Source organism: Nycticebus coucang, chromosome 7, assembly GCF_027406575.1.
Source record: "Nycticebus coucang isolate mNycCou1 chromosome 7, mNycCou1.pri, whole genome shotgun sequence".
NCBI classification, from domain to species: Eukaryota; Metazoa; Chordata; class Mammalia; order Primates; family Lorisidae; genus Nycticebus; species Nycticebus coucang.
Genome location: NC_069786.1, coordinates 6,025,256 through 6,046,570, shown reverse-complemented (window position 1 = coordinate 6,046,570; position 21,315 = coordinate 6,025,256).

Sequence of the window (21,315 nt, the reverse complement as noted above, 5' to 3'; positions counted from 1 at the left end):
AAACATGGTCATAAAAAAATGAAAAGCAGAATTTCCCTGTAGTAATAATAGCAGCTAAAATAAATGCACCTTAAAAGAGACATTTGCTTTTTCCAAAACTGTGAAGGAGGCAGGGAGGGTGGGCTGAGGAGCAGGCCTGGGGTGGGGGTTTCCTTGGCGTGTCAGTTGTGAATGGGGTGCAGGGTCTGGGTGGGAGTGATGGCGGCAGGACTGCTGTCCTCTGGTAGCTGCAGCTGAGCATGTCACTTGGGGAGACAGTCAGAAAAAAGATAATAACATGGCAGTGTCTGAGTGCTTTGACAGGGAAAGTATGGGACCTCAGAGAGAGAGAGAGAAAGTGTGAAAAGAAAGGTGAGTGGACTAGAGAGCTCGTTCCAGGCGTCCCTCCCTCCTTTCCACTCCCGCCTCCCACTGTCCTTCCTCTCTTTCCTCTTCCCCTGCCCCACCTCCTCGCCTCACCAGAACCCTTAGGTTACTCAGGATTAACTTCAGATTTAGGACATGATAGTCAAACCTTATTTGAGGGTCCCCAGAGCCCAGGCACCCTCCACGTCCAACCCCTGTGCACCCTCTACCCCTAGCCACATGGTGTCTCTCCAGGCCTGACACCTGTGGCTTCCTACAGGGCAGTGGGTCCAGGGAGAGAGAGTAGAACCTGCTTTCCCCTAGAAGTGCGTCCCAGGCCTACGCTCAGGGCAGTGTCTCACTGTGGAGCCCCGGAAGGTCTCTGTGGGCCCTGCCAGAGACGGCCACAAACACGGACCGGGTTGTCCTTTTCCCACATTTGCTTAATTCTCTCTGTAACAATTCTGAGCAGTGAGGCCATTAAGAGGTGACTGGCTTGGCACAGTAACTGAGAGAATGCCAGGAGGCTATGTTAACTAGTGTGATGAAAGTGTGTCAAACGCTCTGTGAAGCTAGTGAATGATGCCCCATGATCATATCAATGTACACAGCTATGATTTAATTTTTAAAAAAGCAGCAATAAATATATAAAGGAAAAAAAGTGACTGGGTCACGAGGGCCAATGATTAACTTCATTACTGTGGGAGTGGGTGAGTTAGCAGGGGAGTAAGTGCTGTTTTTTTTTTTTTTTTCACACTCTCACTCTGTGTGATGCCTTCTGCCCTGAGATGATCCTGGCCAGATGCCACCACCTTGGTCTTGGACACTTTAGCATCCAGAACTGATAGCCAAATAATAGCAGCATAAAATGGCACAAGACAGGTATGGGTGCTTAATTTTTCCTTGTTGAATCAATCGATGACCCAAAGGGTCCAAGTTGAAATGAAAGTGCTGTGGGGAAGTTTTGGAGGGCACATTCTGTCCTTTTGTCAGGAAATGGACCTGTTTTATTGCAGACAGTGAGTCTGTCCCACCTGCAATGTAGGAATGTCAGGCATTTGCCATCACTTCGCCTTGCATTTTACATCTCTTCTAAATCATGAATGTTTTTACACTTAACTGTTTTTGAAACTCCAGTTTGTCCTTAGATCGTTTGCCTATTTTGCGCTCCTATTCTTATTCCTCCTAGAGGTGATTTTTCTCAATTTTCATGAAAACTTAGGACCCTAAATTAAAAATTTATAATCATCACGTGGAAAAAAATTCCTTTCTTTTGCTTCCCCTTCACACAGGAGGTTATGTGCAGTTGTGTTTCTCTTTTTCCCTGGAAAGACAAGTTAGATGTCTGGGGAGTTTCATGCCTGAAAAAGCTTCTGAGGATGCATTAAGAAGAACTTAAGGCTCCCAGGATGGAGTGGAGTCATGAGTATAATTCTAGGACGGCTTCATCATTAGCAGAAAGAAGACAAAATATGCTTCGTGGTCATTTCCTACCAGTTTTGGCTCCTTCCCTCCCCTAATCCCCCTGTCTCCCCTGCATGTTTTCTAACATCAGCTATGTTTACATGTTCTCCCAGTCTTCACTTTCATGATGAATGCAGTTTTGCAAAGAGACCCATGACACTGTTTCCTTTTAAGCAATTAAGTTCTGTGGGTCTAAGATGAAGAGATATTTTTAGTTCTAATGTGGAATTGAGAATGCCATGTTTTGGGTAGATGAGAGAGAGAAAAACTTGTATTAGACCGAGAAAGCACCATGTTTTCTAGATGAGGGTAAAGGGAGAGAAGGAGGAGGTAGTGGAGGGGAGGAAATCAACTAACCAGGAGGCAGTTATCAGTGGGCACGAACCAGCATGAGGGCAACAGAAAGGGAGGTGCGAGTGCAGAGAGGAACGGAGAGCACTGGGGACCACTCCGGGCTGACCACCTGCAGGCCAGCAGGTGGAACTGTGGTGACCCGACAGCTGACATTTACACCCTGCAGAGTGTGCCTGTTGCAGCCTGTTGGTCTTCAAGGCAGCCAGAGCAGGAGCAGGCCCAGGACGCCGCAGGCCTGGCTGCTCAGCGTCTTCTCCACTCTGCACGGCAGTGAGTCTTGACGACCACAAGGAAAGCTGCGTCCTGCCTGGGAACCAGAGATAAGCCCACATTCTGTGTGGCCTATCGAGGCCCAAGAGGCTGCATGTGGGTTCCAGCTGAGGAAGTCAGAGCCACCAGGCAAGGTGTGTTGGTGTCACCAACACACAATTTCTGGATCTACGGGATATGTTTGGTTTAAGGGACAGAATTTGTTTCATTGGCTTTGGCCTTGATAGGTAGGTCTTGTTCCCACACGTACCCCCACAGTGGTGGCACTTGGGCTGTGTAGAAGGAGGAGCTGGGGTGTCAGGGATAGTGCACAGCTATGGGTGGCAGGGGCCTTGAGCCCAGGTAAAGGTTCAGCCTCTGTCTGCCCCAAAGGTTCAGCCTCTGTCTGCCCCCCTCCCCCAGTCTGTAAGTCAGGGTTGTGGACATGGAAGGACCTGAGGCACCAGGCGCTAGGCATGCTCAGACAATGGTTTTTGCCCACTTATTTTAAATGGGGTTGTTGTTTTCTTGCTGATGTATTTGAGTTATTTGTGGATTCTAGACATTAACCCTCCATCAGATGTATAGTTTGTGAATATTTTCTCCTATTTTGTAGGTTGTCTATTTGCTCTGATGATTATTTCCTTAGCTTTACAAAAGCTTTTAATTTAATCAAGTCTTATTTATTTATTCATTTATTTGTTGTTTTTATTAAATCATAACTGTGTACACTGATGCATTTATGGGGTTCAGTGCACTGATTATTATGGATTGCATTAAATCTGTAGATTGCTTTGGGTAGTATGGACATTTTAACAACCTCTATCCTATCCTAAGAAGCCGTGGTATTAGGTTTAAATCTCAGCTGTGGAGAGATACAGATAGCTGTGGCACCTGGCCCCACCCTTCAGTTCTTTTCCACTACAGAACTTCAAAGGTCAATCTCAGAGTGTCTCCAGGTGGACAGCCCCAGATGGGAGTTCCAATCAAATTGTCTTGGGCAGTACAAACACTACTCAACACAGAAGAATCCAAGGGTTTCCAACAGCACAATTGGAGCCAGGGGTCCACATCCCTGCCCACCAGACTCAGTCCACACTGGTGTCTGCTTTTCTGCTCGCCAGCCCAGTTGGAGTCAGGGGACCATGCCCCCACCCGCCAGTCTCAGTCCACACCGGTAATCCTCTGCTTGCTGGCTTGGAGTCAGGGGACCACATCCTGCTCTCAGGTCTCAGTCCACACTGAGTCTTGCTGGCCACACCCAGCAAGCCTCTACTTGCCCAGTTGGAGCCGGGGACCAGCACTACCCACCAAAGTCAGTCTGCACCAGGCAACCACTCTCCAAGTTGCGGGTGCCATCAGAGCCAGGGTTTCTGCACCACCTCCCACCAGACACAGTCCAAGAGTCAACACCACCACTGGCCAGGCAAAGTCATAACCAAGGGACTGCTCCTCCTCTCATAGAGCGTCGCTTCCTTCCCATACCCTCTTTCTTCCACACTAGCCACAGATTCCATCCTGATGTTCAAGGGTACACACTTTGCCCAGATCTCTCAGGAAAAGACCAAACACTCTGCATTCTGCAGGGGGCAGAACTTCAGACCACCATGAGAGGCAGGAAGGGTGGACTGGGAGTTTGGAATTTTAGGGGAAAATATTTGTTTAATTTTATGCCTGGTGGGGTGGTGTCTAGGTTCATAAGTGGGAACTTGCTGGAGAAAGAGACCCAGTGTTTAGTGGCTCTCTCCAGTGAGGTAAAATGAGAGGTCTTTTGTTCCCTGCTTGCTCACGGAGAGCCAGCCACAGGCCTCCCACCTGTGGAAGGGGTCCCGTTCTCTAGTTAATAGGCTTCCTATCTGTAATTTGTTTCCTTGAATGCTCTTACCTGGAGTCACAGCTTGCTGAACTTCTTTCTTGGCTCATCTCCCCGCCTTTGGCTTCACAGAGTCTGATTCTGTCCAGTTTTTCTCCCTCTGATCAGGAGCCTCTGCTGAGGGTTGCTACTAGTCAGCCATCTCCCCAGAATTCCACTTCCCATTTATTTATTATTGTTTTGCTGTAATTGCCTTTGGGGTCTTAGTCATAAGTTCTTTCTTCTTGCTCCAATGTTTATCACAGCACAATTCAAAATTGCAAAGATATGGAATCAGCTTAAGTGCCCATCAATCCATGAGTGGTTTAACAAAATGTGGAATATGTATACCATGAAGTGCTACTCTGCCAGGAAAAGGGTGAATTAATTTGGATGGAACTGAGCCTTATGCTCAGTAAAGTGTCTCAAGAATGGAAAAGTGAACACCACATGTACTCTCCAATAAATTAGAACTAACTGAAGGGCGCACATGTGCACAGAGGGAAGTAAAAGTCCTTGAAATCAAAGAGGGGGTGGGTGGATACCTTAGATAGAAGGTTTTTGCCCCACAATGAACACTAGTGGGGTGAGGGGCACACTCACAGCCCTGACTCAAGCATTACAAAAGCAATCCACATGACAAAAACATTTGTAGCCTGCTATATTTTGAAATAAAAAAAATACTACACGTCCAATCAGATTACAAAGAGGATTTTTAATTTAAACTTTTGAAACTGATTCTGATATTTATCTGAGAAGGAAAATGTACAAGAACATCTTTGAAGAATTTCAAGAGCATCACAGTTAAAATGGCAGAGAGATGGGGCCGTGGAACAAAACCTGGGTGTGGACCAGCCCCTGTGCCCTGGGAATCACACCGCATGTTGAAGGAGGAATCTCAAATGGATAGGATAAGGGGAATAAATGTTGGAATAAAAAAAAAGTGGCAGCTTTTTGTGCACCATTAACAAATATAAATTTCATAAGGACTAAAGAAAAACAAAACATTAAAAAAAATTAAGAAGGCACCTTAGAAAATAGAATGTAGCATACCTTCAGGGAAGAAAATGCCTGTCTCCAGATTTATCCAGTATCTTATAACCATATTTGGATGTTACTCATGTGACCAAAACACATGGAGAAGAATGGATGAATTTGCTTAAGGTTAAAATATATATAAACTGAAATTGGCTTCCAGTCTAACTCCTTGAATAAATTATAGGAGACTTAACTGGGGTCTCTGCCTGCATTCTTGGGCATTTTCAAGACTATTTGCCATGAAAAGAGTCCCCTTCATTGCTCATCTGGGGAAATACTGGTGCATAGCACAGATGGTGCAGGAACCCACTGGTATCTGGCAGTGGAGGGGAACCATGATGGGGGGGCACCCTCTCTACTCCCTAAGTGAGATGGATTATGGAGAAACTAAGCTATGTTTCATTTTGTGCAGATTCATTTTATGCACTTAGGTTCATAAGCCATCATTTAGGAGGTGATGCCTCCTTTTATGGAGCTATCCAGTAACGTGACTGGGTGCATATCTCAGTGCTGGGAATGACCAGAAAATGTTGGCCAGCCAGTCCACTTGCCAGGACCAGGCACGTGCTCCAGTTCTCCCAGGCCCTGACAGTCACATCAGGAGCCCAAGACAGCAAAGACCCTCAGTGGTAGCCCCTCAGCCAGACTTCACCCAAGCCTGGGGTGGTGCTCACCCCATTCAGATACAGCCAGAAGCCCGATAGGCCTGTGCTGGTGCCACACTCCAGAAACAGGCAGCCCCTCGTGTGCCTCTTCCCACTGTTCCTTGCTCTCGATTCCTCTCATGTAGCACACACAACACCCTGAGCAGTGGCTGACCGGTCCGTTTGGTAACAAGCCACATGGTACACTCACTTTGTCAGGGTTCTCAAAGCAGCCCAGACTGATGGACCTCCTCATGTCCAGCCTCCAGGACACCACGTGTTCAATACAGTCGTCAGCAACTACATGTGGCCCTTTACAGTTTTTTACAAAAAACAAATGAAATGAAAAATCCAGTCCCTCAGTTGCACCAGCCACATTTCAAGTGCTCAGCAAGCATGCATGGCTGTGGCAGCTGTGTAGGACACAGGTCCAGAGCACTCCATGGTGGCAGGAAGTGTTGCTGTCCCCATGGACAGCATGGACAGCAGCTGTGGACAGCAACTGCCAAGTGAATACCCGCCCCTTCCCCCCAACACTTGTCATCCTCCTGTCTTCAAAGAGTACAGTGAATGTGGCTGTTTCCCCAGACCTCACCAGCAGGGGGTGTCACCACACATTCAGGTCCTTGGTTATAAGACCTTTTGTTGCTTGAATTGACAAGTTTTTAATTATCAGTGAGATTGAATTAAGCGTATCATATGCTGTGGACAAATTTATTTCTTTTCTCTGAGATAATCGTCCGATCCTCTGCCATTTTTCTACTGTATTTTTCATCTTCATTGTATATTGAGAGCAAAGAATGCTCAGTTAAGAAGTGTGAACATGTCTCTTACAGCAACTTGGATGAAAATGGAGACCATTATCCTCAATGAAGTATCCCGGGAATGGAAAAACAAACACCACCTATGCTCTCTAATAATCTGAAAATGGCACAGAGGGAAGTACAAGTCATTGAAGGGGACAGAGGAGGAAAAAGGGGTAAAAACCCACCTAACAGTTACAATGGACACTGATAGCTCTGAGAGTTAGGAAAACTATTCATGTAGCAAAAACATTTGCACTCCCTTCATTTTGAAATTTACAAAAAAAGTGTGAACATGGATATGCTTTGACCCACTTATCCCACTTACAGGAATTATTTCTCCAAAGTAACTACACATCCTATAAAGGAAAGAGCTATGCGTCTAACAGTATTCATTCAAAAACCACAGAGACAACCAACCCTTACAGATGAAAATTATTTCAAGACTATGTGCAACATGGAAAATGATTCTGATATAATATTGCATGAAAAGAGCCAACTGTAAGCTAGCTACAGTGTGATAGCAGCCAGGGAAAAGTAGGCAAATAACTTCATGCAAACAGCCTCTTCCTGGAAGGGGATGTGGAAGAAGGGAACCCTTGTGTGTGAGAGGTGGTGCTGCAGGAGCCCTTCTGAGGATGGACATTAAATAGCTGACAAGGAGCTAAGTGTGGAGGGGCAGGTGCAAGCATGTGCTCAAAGAAGAGGTGCTCGCCCCAGGATGTCCCATGCACAGGCATGTGTAGCACCCACATGTGCTAAAGCTGTCCAGGAGCCATACGTGCCAGTGACAGTCACCCTCCTCAGTCACCACAATACAACCTGCTGATATTTCTCATGGCTGCCTATAATTTTATTCTTCTTTGCTTGATACTTTTATTTATGTTGATTTTTCCATATGATCATTCCTTTTACTTGCTCACATCATAAATAATAGTCATATTATTTTATTTATTCACTTTTATGAGACAGAGTCTCTCTTTGTCACCCTCAGTAGAGTGATGTGCTGTCAGAGCTCACAGCAACCTCAAAGTCTTCAGCTCAAGGGATCCTCTTGCCTCAGCCTCCCCAGTAGTAGGGACAATAGGTGCCCACCACAATACCAGGCTATTTTTAAAAACTGGGGTTTTACTCTAGCTCAGGCTGGTCTCAAACTCCTGAAATCATGCAATCCACCCACCTCTGCCTCCGAGAGTGCCACAATTACAGGTGTGAGCCACCACGCCCAGCCACAGTAATATTATTGAAATAAAATAAAACTTTTCTGGCTGAGCACGGTGGTTCAGGCCTATAATCCTAGCACTCTGGGAGGCCAAGGAAGGTGGATTGCATGAGCTCAGGAGTCTGAGACCAGCCAGAGCAAGAGTGAGACCCCATCTCTACTGTAAATAGAAAATCTAGCTATGCATCATGGTTAATGCCTGTAGTCCCACCTACTTGGAGGCTGAGCCCAGAGGGTCTCTTGAGTCTGAGAGTTTGAGGTTGCTGTGAGCCACGATGCCATGGCACTCTACCCTAGGTGATGAGAGTGAGATTTTGTCTCAAGAAGAAAAAAAAAAAAAAAGAAGGAAAGAAAAGAAAAAGAAAGAAGGAAAAAGGAATAAGAATACTTGTGGGAGTCAGGTTCGTAGTGTAGTTTAGGCCAGGCATTTCTGGAGGGCTTGTTGATCAGAGCCCAAATTCCTCAAAGCCCTGAGGCTAGCAATAGCCTGGTGGTCTGCACTGGAAGTCTGGCACCCAGCAGGCTCAGGGCTAGAATTCTGGAGGTCCTCTTGACCAGAGTCCTGGATCCTACACCCCCGTTAAATGCCACAGGTGGCCCAATTATTTTCTGGTGGCTAAGAACAGAATGCCTAGCAACCAAAGATTACTATTACCTGAGTCCTGCCCAGGCATAGCTAGAATTCATTGAAGCAAGTGTGGAAAGTTTACCCCCCAATTCTTAAAAGTGTATGTTGTAATCACATACACTTTTCCTGATTGTTAATGATTACTTGAGGTACCTTGCTTTGAATAACTTGAATTAAGTTTATGTTGTCAACATGATTTATTATTTCTGATTGAATAAAGAGACCTATGGGAAAACTTGCTAGCTGCACTAGAAATTCTGCTGGTTATCATGTAAGCCTCTCACAGGCTCCATCAGTTATTTCACGTGAAATAACTGAGTCTGAGTTTTTTCTCACATCAACTGTCCTCAGTGCAGATCCTTGGCAAAGGCTGTGGGGACCCAGGCTCCCATAAGTGGCGCCCAAACAGGGACTTGAACCCTGACCCTCAGGTGGAATCTCCTCATAATGAGAAGGTTGGCAGTTACTGCTTTATGCCATACGAGGTCCAGAGAGACTGAGAAGGGAAATGTAGAAAGAGAGATGGCACAATGTGAGAGGTACACTTGGTGCAACACTCGAAAAGGGTGGAACATATTAAAATGAGGCAGCTAAAGAGAAGAAAGAAGTGGAAAGACTCTCACAGGCTACGATCCGACAATATGATCTTGCCAAGGAATTCCTGGGCTATTCTGACATCCATGTCCCTTACCTGGGATGAGTGACCTTTCTCTTGGGCTTGGGAGATGGACATCAACGGCATGCCTCTGTGGGCAGACGAGGTTAGAACAGGGGTAAAGGTCCCTATTTGTGGCACCACTTGTAGGGGTCTGGGTCCCCACAGCCTTTGCTGAGATTTGTAGTGAGGACAGTAAACTCAAGAAAAACTCAGACTCAGTTATCTCAGGTGAAATAATCAATGGGAGCCTGTGAAAGGCTTATACTATAACTAGCAGCAAAAGCTTTTAATAAGAGGACCCTGAAATCTCCCTGTAACCCCCAGAGGTACAATGCCAGTCTGGAAACAGGACAAGACACTAGAGGAACAACCTGTAGGCTGGACACTTTTGTTCTGGGGAAGGAGCTAAGTTTAGATAGCACTTAAGTTTTGACAGAAGCACTTCCTGAACACAGCCTGTTCATGGCTTTTCCCTGGGTCAACAAGGCTGCAGGTGGCCCAGAGCTGCACCTGGCAGGGGGAAGCCCAGGGTTAGAGCCCTCAGGCTTGCCAGGCTGACTATACCTAGGGAAAACTTCCCCCAAGTAAGTGGGGGGGGCAGTCCTTGGGGCCACTGGGAGTGCACACTCAGCAGCCTCCAGCACTGCCCTGCCTGAGTGAAACTCGCCTCCTCTCTCCACTCTTGGGTGCCCCAGGGCCCCTCCTGATAAGCGGCTTTGTGGATGGCACCCCATGGAGGTCCAGATGCTTTCTTACCACTGCGTGGATCCTGGAGGTACCGTGAGCGCCACCACATTCCAGAGACTCTGAGTGACTGGAGAGTGGTCTGAGGACAGGGCGGTAGTGTGTGGGGCACAGAGACCCAAGGGAGGCCAGCAACCGCCAGGGGTGTTCCCTGTGCCCCACGCTCCCCGCCCTGCTCCAGTGCTGCAGCCCCAGTGCCCTCCGGAAGCCTGGGCATTGTGCCCCTCTAGTGGGGCTCTTCTCTTACACAGCCCCCCAAGTCTGGCTGCCATCGGTGGGTTCCAGAATCGCTCCTCTCCAAGCCTCTTAAGTGGTTTATTTTCATACAGCCCTAGGGGCCTTCCAGTGTTGTTTCCAGCCTCCATGCTGCCAGATGGTTTCTGGATCTTGCACACTCACGTGCTCACACCCAGCGCAGTCCAGGATGCCTCTGCCCTTAGGCCACTGAAGCCCTTCTCCTCCATTCCCGTTGCCTTCTTCCCCACTTTCCAGTCTCCTTCCCCTTCCGCATACGCTTCCAATTCTTGGTGCCTAAGCATCTCTGGGAAGCAGATGTTTCCTCCCCCATTTTTCAGATTTGGGGTTCAGCCTTGGGTGTGTGCAGTGCCCCCTCAGGATGGTGAGGTGACCTGGTGATGGAGCCCAAACCCAATGCAGGACCCCCTGGTGCAGGCAAGCCAATTGCAAGTGCCCCTTGGGCTGACAGAGCCTGGGAGGTGGGCAGGGCAGGCTCCAGGGAAGGGCTGTTCCTACACAGTGTAGCCCACATCTTTAGATTTTCCAGGATCCACATTAAAATAGTGCTTTGTAAACCGTGAAATGCTACCAAAGATTCAAAAGACAAGAAATTCCAGTGAAAATGTGTCCTCAGGCATTTGTTTAAGGTGTGAGGAGTAAAGCTAGGAGGAGCCACAGGTCCCTTTGCACCTAGTCCTTCCAAACATCCAACCACTGGGACAGGAGGAGGTTGGAACCAGGCTTTGACTGATGTCCCAGGGCCCTGAATCTAGCATTTTTCTCCTCTTGTTTAATTCTCCCCCCAACTCTGAGAGATAAATATTATCAACTCTGCATAGAGATGAAAGATGACCCATCCAAAAAACAGCCAAGGTCCTAGACTAAGAAGGACCATTTCTAGGAAGGGCTACAGCCTGCCAGAGCCTTCCTGGGAATCAGCCACAGCGTCTAAGATTAAGACCTTAAAATTACCTCAGACTCAGTCAGGTTAGCAAAGAGCTGCTGACTTCAAGGGAACCACCCAACTGGGCAACCCCAGAAGGTGGTTTCTTTTTTTTTTTTTAAGGTTGTGTCAAAGTACCCTACTGTACACCTATATTGCTCTGTCTCCCTATTTCTGTGCCTCTCTTCTTTTTGTCAATATTCCTTTTACCCATCCCCTCTCCTTTCTCTATTTTTTTTTTTTCTTTTCACCAACCTTCTCACCCTTCTGGTCCTGTACAAAAAGGACTCATCTAACCCTTAGTCTACAGGCACGAGAACTTAAAGAGCAAGAGGAAATGAAAGGAAAATTGGGCAAGGAAACAGATAAAAGAAATCACTCATGAGGAAGAATCAGCAGAATACTCCAGGCAACATGAAGAACCAGTCCAGAACAACCCCGCCAAGGGACCATGAGGTAGCTACTGCAGAGGATTCCACCTGTAAAGAAATGTTAGGAATGACAGAAAGGGAATTTAGAATACACATGATGAAAACAATGAAAGAAATGATGGAAATAATGAAGGAAACTGCTAATAAAGTGGAAAATAACCAAAAGGAAATCCAAAAACAGAATCAAATAAGAGATGAACACTATGAAGAATATAAAAAGGATATAGCAGAGCTGAAGGAACTGAAACAGTCAATCAGGGAACTTAAAGATGCAATGGAAAGTATCAGCAACAGGTTAGACCATGCAGAAGAAAGAATTTCAGAGGTAGAAGACAAACTTCTTGAGATAACTCAGATAGTAAAAGAGGCAGAAAAGAAGAGAGAGAAAGCAGAATGTTCACTGTCAGAATTATGGGACTTTATGAAGCATTCCAACATACGAGTTATAGGAATTCCAGAAGGGGAAGAAGAATGCCCCAGAGGAATGGAAGCCATACTACAGAATATTATAAAAGAAAATTTCCCAAATATCACCAAAGATTCTGACACACTGCTTTCAGAGGGCTATCGGAACCCAGGTCGCCTCAACTCTAACTGAGCTTCTCCAAGACACATTGTGATGAACCTGTCCAAAGTTAAGACAAAAGAAAAGATTCTGCAAGCTGCCAGGAGTAAGTGCCAGTTGACCTACAGGGGCAAATCCATCAGAGTGACCACAGACTTCTCTAATGAAACTTTCCAAGTAAGAAGACAATGGTCATCTACCTTTAATCTACTTAAACATAACAATTTTCAGCCCGGAATTCTGTACCCTGCTAAGCTAAGCTTAAAAATTGACAGAGAAATCAAATCATTTACGGATATACAAGCATGGAGGAAATTCGCCACAACAAGACCAGCTCTACAGGAAATACTTCAACCTGTTCTGCACACTGACTACCTCAATGGATCAGCAGCAAAGTAAGAACTCAGAAATTAAAGGACAGAACCTAACCTCCACACTGATGCAAAAGATAAAACTAAGCTATGGACTCTCACAAAATAAGATGAATAGACTACTACCACACTTATCAATTATCTCAATAAATGTTAATGGCTCGAATTCCCCACTGAAGAGACATAGATTGGCTGACTGGATTAAAAAACACAAGCCATCCATTTGCTGTCTGCAAGAAACACACCTGGTTTCAAAAGACAAATTAAAGCTCCGAGTCAAGGGTTGGAAGACAATTTTTCAGGCAAATGGCATCCAGAAGAAAAAAGGAGTTGCAATCTTATTTTCAGATTCATGTGGATTTAAAGCAACTAAAGTCAAAAAAGACAAAGATGGTCACTTTATATTGGTCAAGGGAAAAATACAACAAGAAGATGTTTCAATTCTAAATATTTATGCACCCAATTTAAATGCTCCCAGATTCTTGAAACAGACCTTACTCAGTCTGAGCAATCTGATATCTGATAATACCATAATAACAGGGGACTTTAACACTCCTCTTACAGAGCTGGACAGATCCTCTAAACAGAAATTAAACAAAGATATAAGAGATTTAAATGAGACCCTAGAACAACTGTCCTTGATAGACGCATATAGAAGACTCCATCCCAAAGACAAAGAATATACATTCTTCTCATCACCCCATGGAACATTCTCCAAAATTGATCATATCCTGGGACACAAAACAAATATCAACAGAATCAAAAGAATTGAAATTTTACCTTGTATCTTCTCAGACCATAAGGCAAGAAAGGTGGAACTCAACTGTAACAAAAACGCTCGACCCCACACAAAGGCATGGAAATTAAACAATCTTCTGTTGAATAACAGATGGGTGCAGGAAGAAATAAAACAGGAAATCATTAACTTCCTTGAGCATAACAACAATGAAGACACAAGCTACCAAAACCTGTGGGATACAGCAAAAGCAGTTTTGAGAGGAAAATTCATCACTTTAGATGCCTACATTCGAAAAACAGAAAGAGAGCACATCAACAATCTCACAAGAGATCTTATGGATTTGGAAAAAGAAGAACAATCTAAGCCTAAACTTAGTAGAAGAAAAGAAATATCCAAAATCAAATCAGAGATCAATGAAATTGAAAACAAAAGAATCATTCAGAAAATTAATGAAACAAGGAGTTCGTTTTTTGAAAAAATAAATAAAATAGATAAACTATTGGCCAGACTAACGAGAAATAGAAAAGTAAAATCTCTAGTAACCTCAATCAGAAATGATAAAGGGGAAATAACAACTGATCCCACAGAGATACAACAGATCATCTCTGAATACTACCAGAAACTCTATGCCCAGAAATTTGACAATCTGAAGGAAATGGATCAATATTTGGAATCACACCCTCTCCCTAGACTCAGCTAGGAAGAAATAGAGCTCCTGAACAGACCAATTTCAAGCACTGAGATCAAAGAAACAATAAAAAATCTTCCAACCAAAAAATGCCCTGGTCCAGATGGCTTCACTCCAGAATTCTATCATACCTTCAAGGAAGAGCTTATTCCTGTACTGCAGAAATTATTCCAAAAAATTGAGGAAGAAGGAATCTTCCCCAACACATTCTATGAAGCAAACATCACCCTGATACCAAAACCAGGAAAAGACCCAAACAAAAAGGAGAATTTCAGACCAATCTCACTCATGAATATAGATGCAAAAATTCTCAACAAAATCCTAGCCAATAGATTACAGCTTATCATCAAAAAAGTCATTCATCATGATCAAGTAGGCTTCATGCCAGGGATGCAAGGCTGGTTTAACATAAGCAAGTCCATAAACGTTATCCACCATATTAACAGAGGCAAAAATAAAGATCACATGATCCTCTCAATAGATGCAGAAAAAGCATTTGATAAAATCCAGCATCCTTTTCTAATTAGAACACTGAAGAGTATAGGCATAAGTGGCACATTTCTAAAACTGATTGAAGCTATCTATGACAAACCCACAGCTAGTATTTTACTGAATGGAGTAAAACTGAAAGCTTTTCCTCTTAGAACTGGAACCAGACAAGGTTGTCCTCTGTCACCTTTACTATTCAACATGGTGCTGGAAGTTCTAGCCAATACAATTAGGCAAGACAAGGAAATAAAGGGAATCCAAATGGGAGCAGAGGAGGTCAAACTCTCCCTCTTTGTTGACGACATGATCTTATACTTAGAGAACCCCAAAGACTCAACCACAAGACTCCTAGAAGTCATCAAAAAATACAGTAATGTTTCAGGATGTAAAATCAATGTCCACAAGTCAGTAGCCTTTGTATACACCAAAAACAGTCAAGATGAGAAGCTTATTAAGGACACAACTCCCTTCACCATAGCTTCAAAGAAAATGAAATACCTAGGAATATACATAACAAAGGAGGTGAAGGACCTCTATAAAGAAAACTATGAAATCCTCAGAAAGGAAATAGCAGAGGATATTAACAAATGAAAGAATATACCATGCTCATGGATGGGAAGAATCAACATTGTTAAAATGTCTATACTTCCCAAAGCAATCTACCTATTCAATGCCATTCCTATCAAAATACCAACATCGTACTTTCAAGATTTGGAGAAAATGATTCTGCGTTTTGTATGGAACCGGAAAAAAAAACCCGTATAGCTAAGACAGTTCTTAGTAATAAAAATAAAGCTGGGGGCATCAGCATACCAGATTTTAGTCTGTACTACAAAGCCATAGTGGTCAAGACAGCATGGTACTGGCACAAAAACAGAGACATAGACACTTGGAATCCAATTGAAAACCAAGAAATGAAACTAACATCTTATAACCACCAAGTCTTCGATAAACCAAACAAGAACGTATCTTGGGGGAAAGACTCCCTATTCAATAAATGGTGTTGGGAGAACTGGATGTCTACATGTAAAAGACTGAAACTGGACCCACACCTTTCCCCACTCACAAAAATTAATTCAAGATGGATAAAGGACTTAAATTTAAGGCATGAAACAATAAAAATCCTCCAAGAAAGCATAGGAAAAACACTGGAAGATATTGGCGTGGGGAAAGACTTCATGAAGAAGACCGCCATGGCAATTGCAACAACAACAAAAATAAACAAATGGGACATTATTAAACTGAAAAGCTTCTGTACAGCTATGGAGACAATAACCAAAGCAAAGAGACAACCTACACAATGGGAAAGGATATTTGCATATTTTCAATCAGACAAAAGCTTGATAACTAGGATCTATAGAGAACTCAAATTAATCCACATGAAAAAAGCCAACAATCCCATATATCAATGGGCAAGAGACATGAATAGAACCTTCTCTAAAGATGACAGACGAATGGCTAACAAACACATGAAAAAATGTTCATCATCTCTATATATTAGAGAAATGCAAATCAAAACAATCCTGAGATATCATCTAACCCCAGTGAGAATGGCCCACATCACAAAATCTCAAAACTGCAGATGCTGGCGTGGATGTGGAAAGAAGGGAACACTTTTACACTGCTGGTGGGACTGCAAACTAGTATGACCTTTCTGGAAGGAAGTATGGAGAAACCTCAAAGCACTCAAGCTAGACCTCCCACTTGATCCTGCAATCCCATTACTGGGCATCTACCCAGAAGGAAACAAATCCTTTTATCATAAGGACACTTGTACTAGACTGTTTATTGCAGCTCAATTTACAATCGCCAAAATGTGGAAACAGCCTAAATGCCCACCAACCCAGGAATGGATTAACAAGCTGTGGTATATGTATACCATGTAATACTATTCAGCCATGAAAAAAAATGGAGACTTTACATCCTTCGTATTAACCTGGATGGACGTGGAAGACATTATTCTTAGTAAAGCATCACAAGAATGGAGAAGCATGAATCCTATGTACTCAATTTTGATATGAGGACAATTAATGACAATTAAGGTTTTGGGGGGGAGGAAAAGCAGAAAGAGGGACAGAGGGAGGGGGGTGGGGCCTTGGTGTGTGTCACACTTTATGGGGGCAAGACATGATTGCAAGAGGGACTTTGCCTAACAATTGCAATCAATGTAACCTGGCTTATTGTACCCTCAATGAATCCCCAACAATAAAAAAATAAATCAATAAATAAATGAAATACAAGGAAACCAACCTGGAAAATTTTAACTGATAGGAAGTAACATCAAAGTCGTCTCCATTTTAACAATGTAAAATGTTTAAACAGAAAGGTGATTTTCACTTTAACAAAATGTCTAAGAGTATCATCAGAGAAAAAATCATATCTCAAAGTAACCTTAACTTTGTCAGTATCACAACACCATTTGTCTGTGTGTGACTGTCTCAACAGTTTCATGAGACAAACATCCTCACAATCATAGTGAAACCTTAACTAGGTAATCATAGGGATGTAGGAGAGAATGTGAGTGCAGCAGACCAGGTCGGCATACTGCTTCAGCTTGGCTTCTCAGACTCTATCTTGCAGACTGCTTTTCCGGACTCAATTTTGTCTATTATTTTTCTATTTTTAATCTCATTGATTTTCACATTGCTCATCATTTCCTCTCTTCTACTTGCTTTGAGTTTAAATTGCTTTCCTTTTTTTCATTTCTTAAATTAGAAGCTGAGGTAATTGATGTGAGGCTTTTTTTCTTTTCTAATACAAGCATTCAGCTCTATAAATTTTTCTACTTCAGTGGCATTGCACACATGTTGAACTATGCTTTTCTTTTCATTTAATTAGACATATCTTATAATTTCCACTTTGATTTCTTTTTTGACTCATGGGTTTTTTTAAAAAAGTATTAGTTTCCAAATATTTTAGAATTTTCCAGATCTCATACTTTTATTTTTATTTTAATTTCATTGTATTCAGGTGTGATAACATGGTATATCTTGAATTATTTTAAATTCACTAAGACTTTTGTATGGGTCAAATTATAATTCATCTTGCTAAACATTTTGTATGTGCTTGATAAGTATACATTGTTTGAGAACCATGCTTGTAAAAATATTTATTTATTTAAATTAAAACTATGAAGCAAAAATGTGACTTAATTTTTTAATATTAAGCATTTATGTTTTAGGCCGATTTCAGATATATGATTTACTTGATTGATAAAAAATTAACATTACTAGTTATTATTAAAAAGTAGTTATGTGAAAAAAAAATTACTTCAGACTCCTCTAGAAAGTTAGTTAAACTCTTCAGTTTAGTAAATACCCATTGTGGAAATACAGAGCAAATTCTTTCTTCAGATATATAAATAGTAATGTTTGGGGGTGTATTCCCAAAACACTTCCCTAATTTTTTGTTTTCATACACTGAATGGTGTCTGTTGCTCTGTAGCAATCACCATGCCCCCAAGCAGGTTTTCTTGTCAGGTAGCTGAGGGCAGAGGCAGGGCAATCCTGTTATTGTCTGATTGTCTCACAGGCCAGGAGGCAAGATGGTAGCTGGGCACAGTTTTTGTCAGAACACAGGGATGGGTGATACTGGGCATTAATGTTTTTTTATAGGAGCAAAATTATGTTATGGTCACATGATGTAGATGCTACTTTCCTTCCTGTTTTCTGGGCCTAGGGGTGAGCCCAAGCTTAGTGAATAGAGGGGTCCTGTGGCGTCACTGTGGGCATGGGGAGGGCCTCCTAAAACCCAGACTGTGGTCAGTGGTCCCCTCCTGAACCCAACCTTGGGCCCGCAGGCTCTGTAGGAGGCTGCAGCCCAATCCCCAGTCTCCCCAGTAACAGGATGTGGCTTTACCACCTTCTCCACCATCTACTGGGTTCACAGCCAGGGCTCAACCCCAGTCTCTGGCCAAGGCAGATCTCGGCAAGTCCTGATTCTCTGCTGGCTCATCATCATTGCTACTGTTAACAGTTAGTCACTAGGTGAGTGACAGAGGGCTGGTCCTGCTGGAGGGCCCAGTACACATGCAGCTGACCCTTCTCCAGCTGCATCATGGGGCCAGGGCACAGCTGTCCCAGAGGATCCTGGGTCTCTGCTTGCAAAACGCAGAGTGAATTATTCCTGTGGGAGTCTCAGGTTACTCTGAGGCAGTGAAAAATAATGCCTCCTTCAAAGTGGATGCCTCCACTGGCCTCTACCTTGTGCCAAAGCCAGGCTGAGCTCCCTGAATGAGCATGAGGCCCGGCTCCTCTTCTTAATAAGTCCCAGAGCACATGCGGTCTGGGACCTGGGGCCTGCTGAGGAGAGTAAGGCACAGTGGTCACTTGCACAGAGAAGGACCCTGCTTTCCAGGCACAGTGCCCAGGCTGTGGGAGGGTATTGGGGCCCACAGCACCAAGTAGCAGACCCCCCCACCCCCGCCACCTTCCTCTGATAACAGTTGGGCCATCTGTGGCACCTGATGGAGGGGAGGGTCATGGGTACCTGGACTTTGGTCAACAGGACCCCAGAATTCTAGCCCTGAGACTGCCAGGTGCCAGACATCCTGTGCAGACCACCAGGCTATTGCTAGCCTCAAGGGCTTTGAGGAACTTTGGCTCTGGTCAACAAGCCCTCCAGAAATGCCTGGCCTAAACTACACTACAAACCTGACTCCCACAAATATTTTTATTCCTTTTTCTTTCTTTCTTTTTCTTATCTGTCCTTCTTCTTCTTCTTCTTCTTCTTTTTTCTTTTCTTTTTCTTGAGACAAAATCTCATTCTCATCACCTAGGGTAGAGTGCCATGGCATCATGGCTCACCTCAAACCCTTAGACTCAAGAGACCCTCTGGGCTCAGCCTCCAAATAGGTGGGCCTACAGGCAACAACCATGATGCACAGCTCGCTTTTCTATTTACAGTAGAGATGGGGTCTCACTCTTTCTCTGGCTGGTCTCAGACTCCTGAGCTCATGCAATCCACCTCCCTTGGCCTCCCAGAGTGCTAGGATTATAGGCCTGAACCACCACACCCAGCCTGAAAAGTTTTATTTTATTTTAATAATATTACTACTGGCTGGACGTGGTGGCTCACACATATAATCCTAGCACTCTGGGAGGCAGAGATGGGTGGATTGTGTAAACTAAGGAGTTTGAGACCAGCCTGAGCTAGAGTGAAATCCCGGTCTGTAAATTAAATAGCCTGGCATTGTGGCAGAAACCTATTGTCTCAACTACTGGGGAGGCTGAGGCAAGAGGATCTCTTGAGCTCAAGACTCTGAGGTTGCTGTGACAGCACTCTACTGAGGGTGACAAAGAGAGACTCTGTCTCAAAAAATAAATAAAATAACATGACTACTATTTATGATGTGAGCAAGTAAAAGGAATGATCAGATGAAAAATCAACCCAAAGAAAAATATCAAGTAAAGTAGAATAACATCGGCCGGGCACTGTGGCTCATGCCTTGTGATCCTAGGCCTCCGGGAGGCCAAGGCAGGTGGATTACCTAAACTCATAGGTTCAAGACCAGCCTGAGCAAGAGCAAGACCCTGCCTCTAAAAATGGCTGGGTGTTGTGGCAGGCGCCTATTTTCCCAGCTACTGTAGAGGGTGAGGCAAAAGAATCCCTTAAGTCCAAGAGTTTCGGGTTGCTGTGAGCTATGACGCCGTGGCACTCTACCAAGGATGACAAAGTGAGACTCTGTCTCAAAAAAGAAAAAAAAAAGTAGAAAAGAATCATAGGTAGCCATGAGAAATATTAGCGGGTTGTACTGTGTCGCTGGCCTGGAGGGCTTCTGGGCAGCTTTAGCACATGTGGGTGCTACACATGCCCCTGCACAGGACACCCTGGGGCAAGCAGCTCTTCTCTGAGCCCATGTGTGCACCTGCCCCTCCACACTTAGCTCCTCGTCAGCTATTTAATGCCCATCCTCAGAAGGGCTCCTGCAGCACCACCTCTCACACACAAGGGTTCCCTTCTTCCACCATCCCCTTCCAGGAAGAGGCTGTTTGCATGAGGTTATTTGCCTACTTTTCCCTGGCTGCTATCACACTGTAGCTAGCTTGAATTGGCTCTTTTCATGCAATATTATATCAGAAGCATTTTCCATGTTGCACATAGTCTTGAAATAATTTTCATCTGTAAGGGTTGGATGTCTGTGTGGTTTTTAATGAATACTGTTAGACACATAGCTCTTTCCTTTATTGGATGTGTAGTTACTTTGGAGAAATAATTCCTGTAAGTGGGATAAGTGGGTCAAAGCATATCCATGTCCACACTTTTTGTTTGTTTGTTTTGCGGTTGTTTTTTGGGGGGGGCCAGGGCTGGGTTTTTTTTTGGGGGGGGGCCAGGGCCGGTATATGGGGCCAGTGCCCTACTCCTAAGCCACAGGCGCCACCCCACAGTTTTTTTTTTTTTAATTTCAAAATGAAGGGAGTACAAATGTTTTTGCTACATGTATAGTTTTCCTAATGCTCAGGTCAGAGTTATCCGTGTCCACTGTACCTGTTAGGTGGGTTTTTACCCCCGTCCCCTTCAATGACTTGTACTTCCCTCTGTGCCCATCCACTAGTTACAGATTATTAGAGAGCATAGGTGGTGTTTGCTTTTCCATTCCTGGGATACTTCACTGAGGATAATGGTCTCCAGTTTCATCCAAGTTGCTGTAAGAGACATGTTCACACTTCTTAACTGCCCGCTCTTTGCTCTCAATATACAATGAAGATGAAAAACACAGTGGAAAAATGGCAGAGGATCTGATGATTGTCTCAGAGAAAAGAAATACATTTGTCCACAGCATATGATGTGCTCAATTCAATCTCACCAATAATTAAAAACATGTAAATTCAAGCAACAAAAGGTCTTATAAC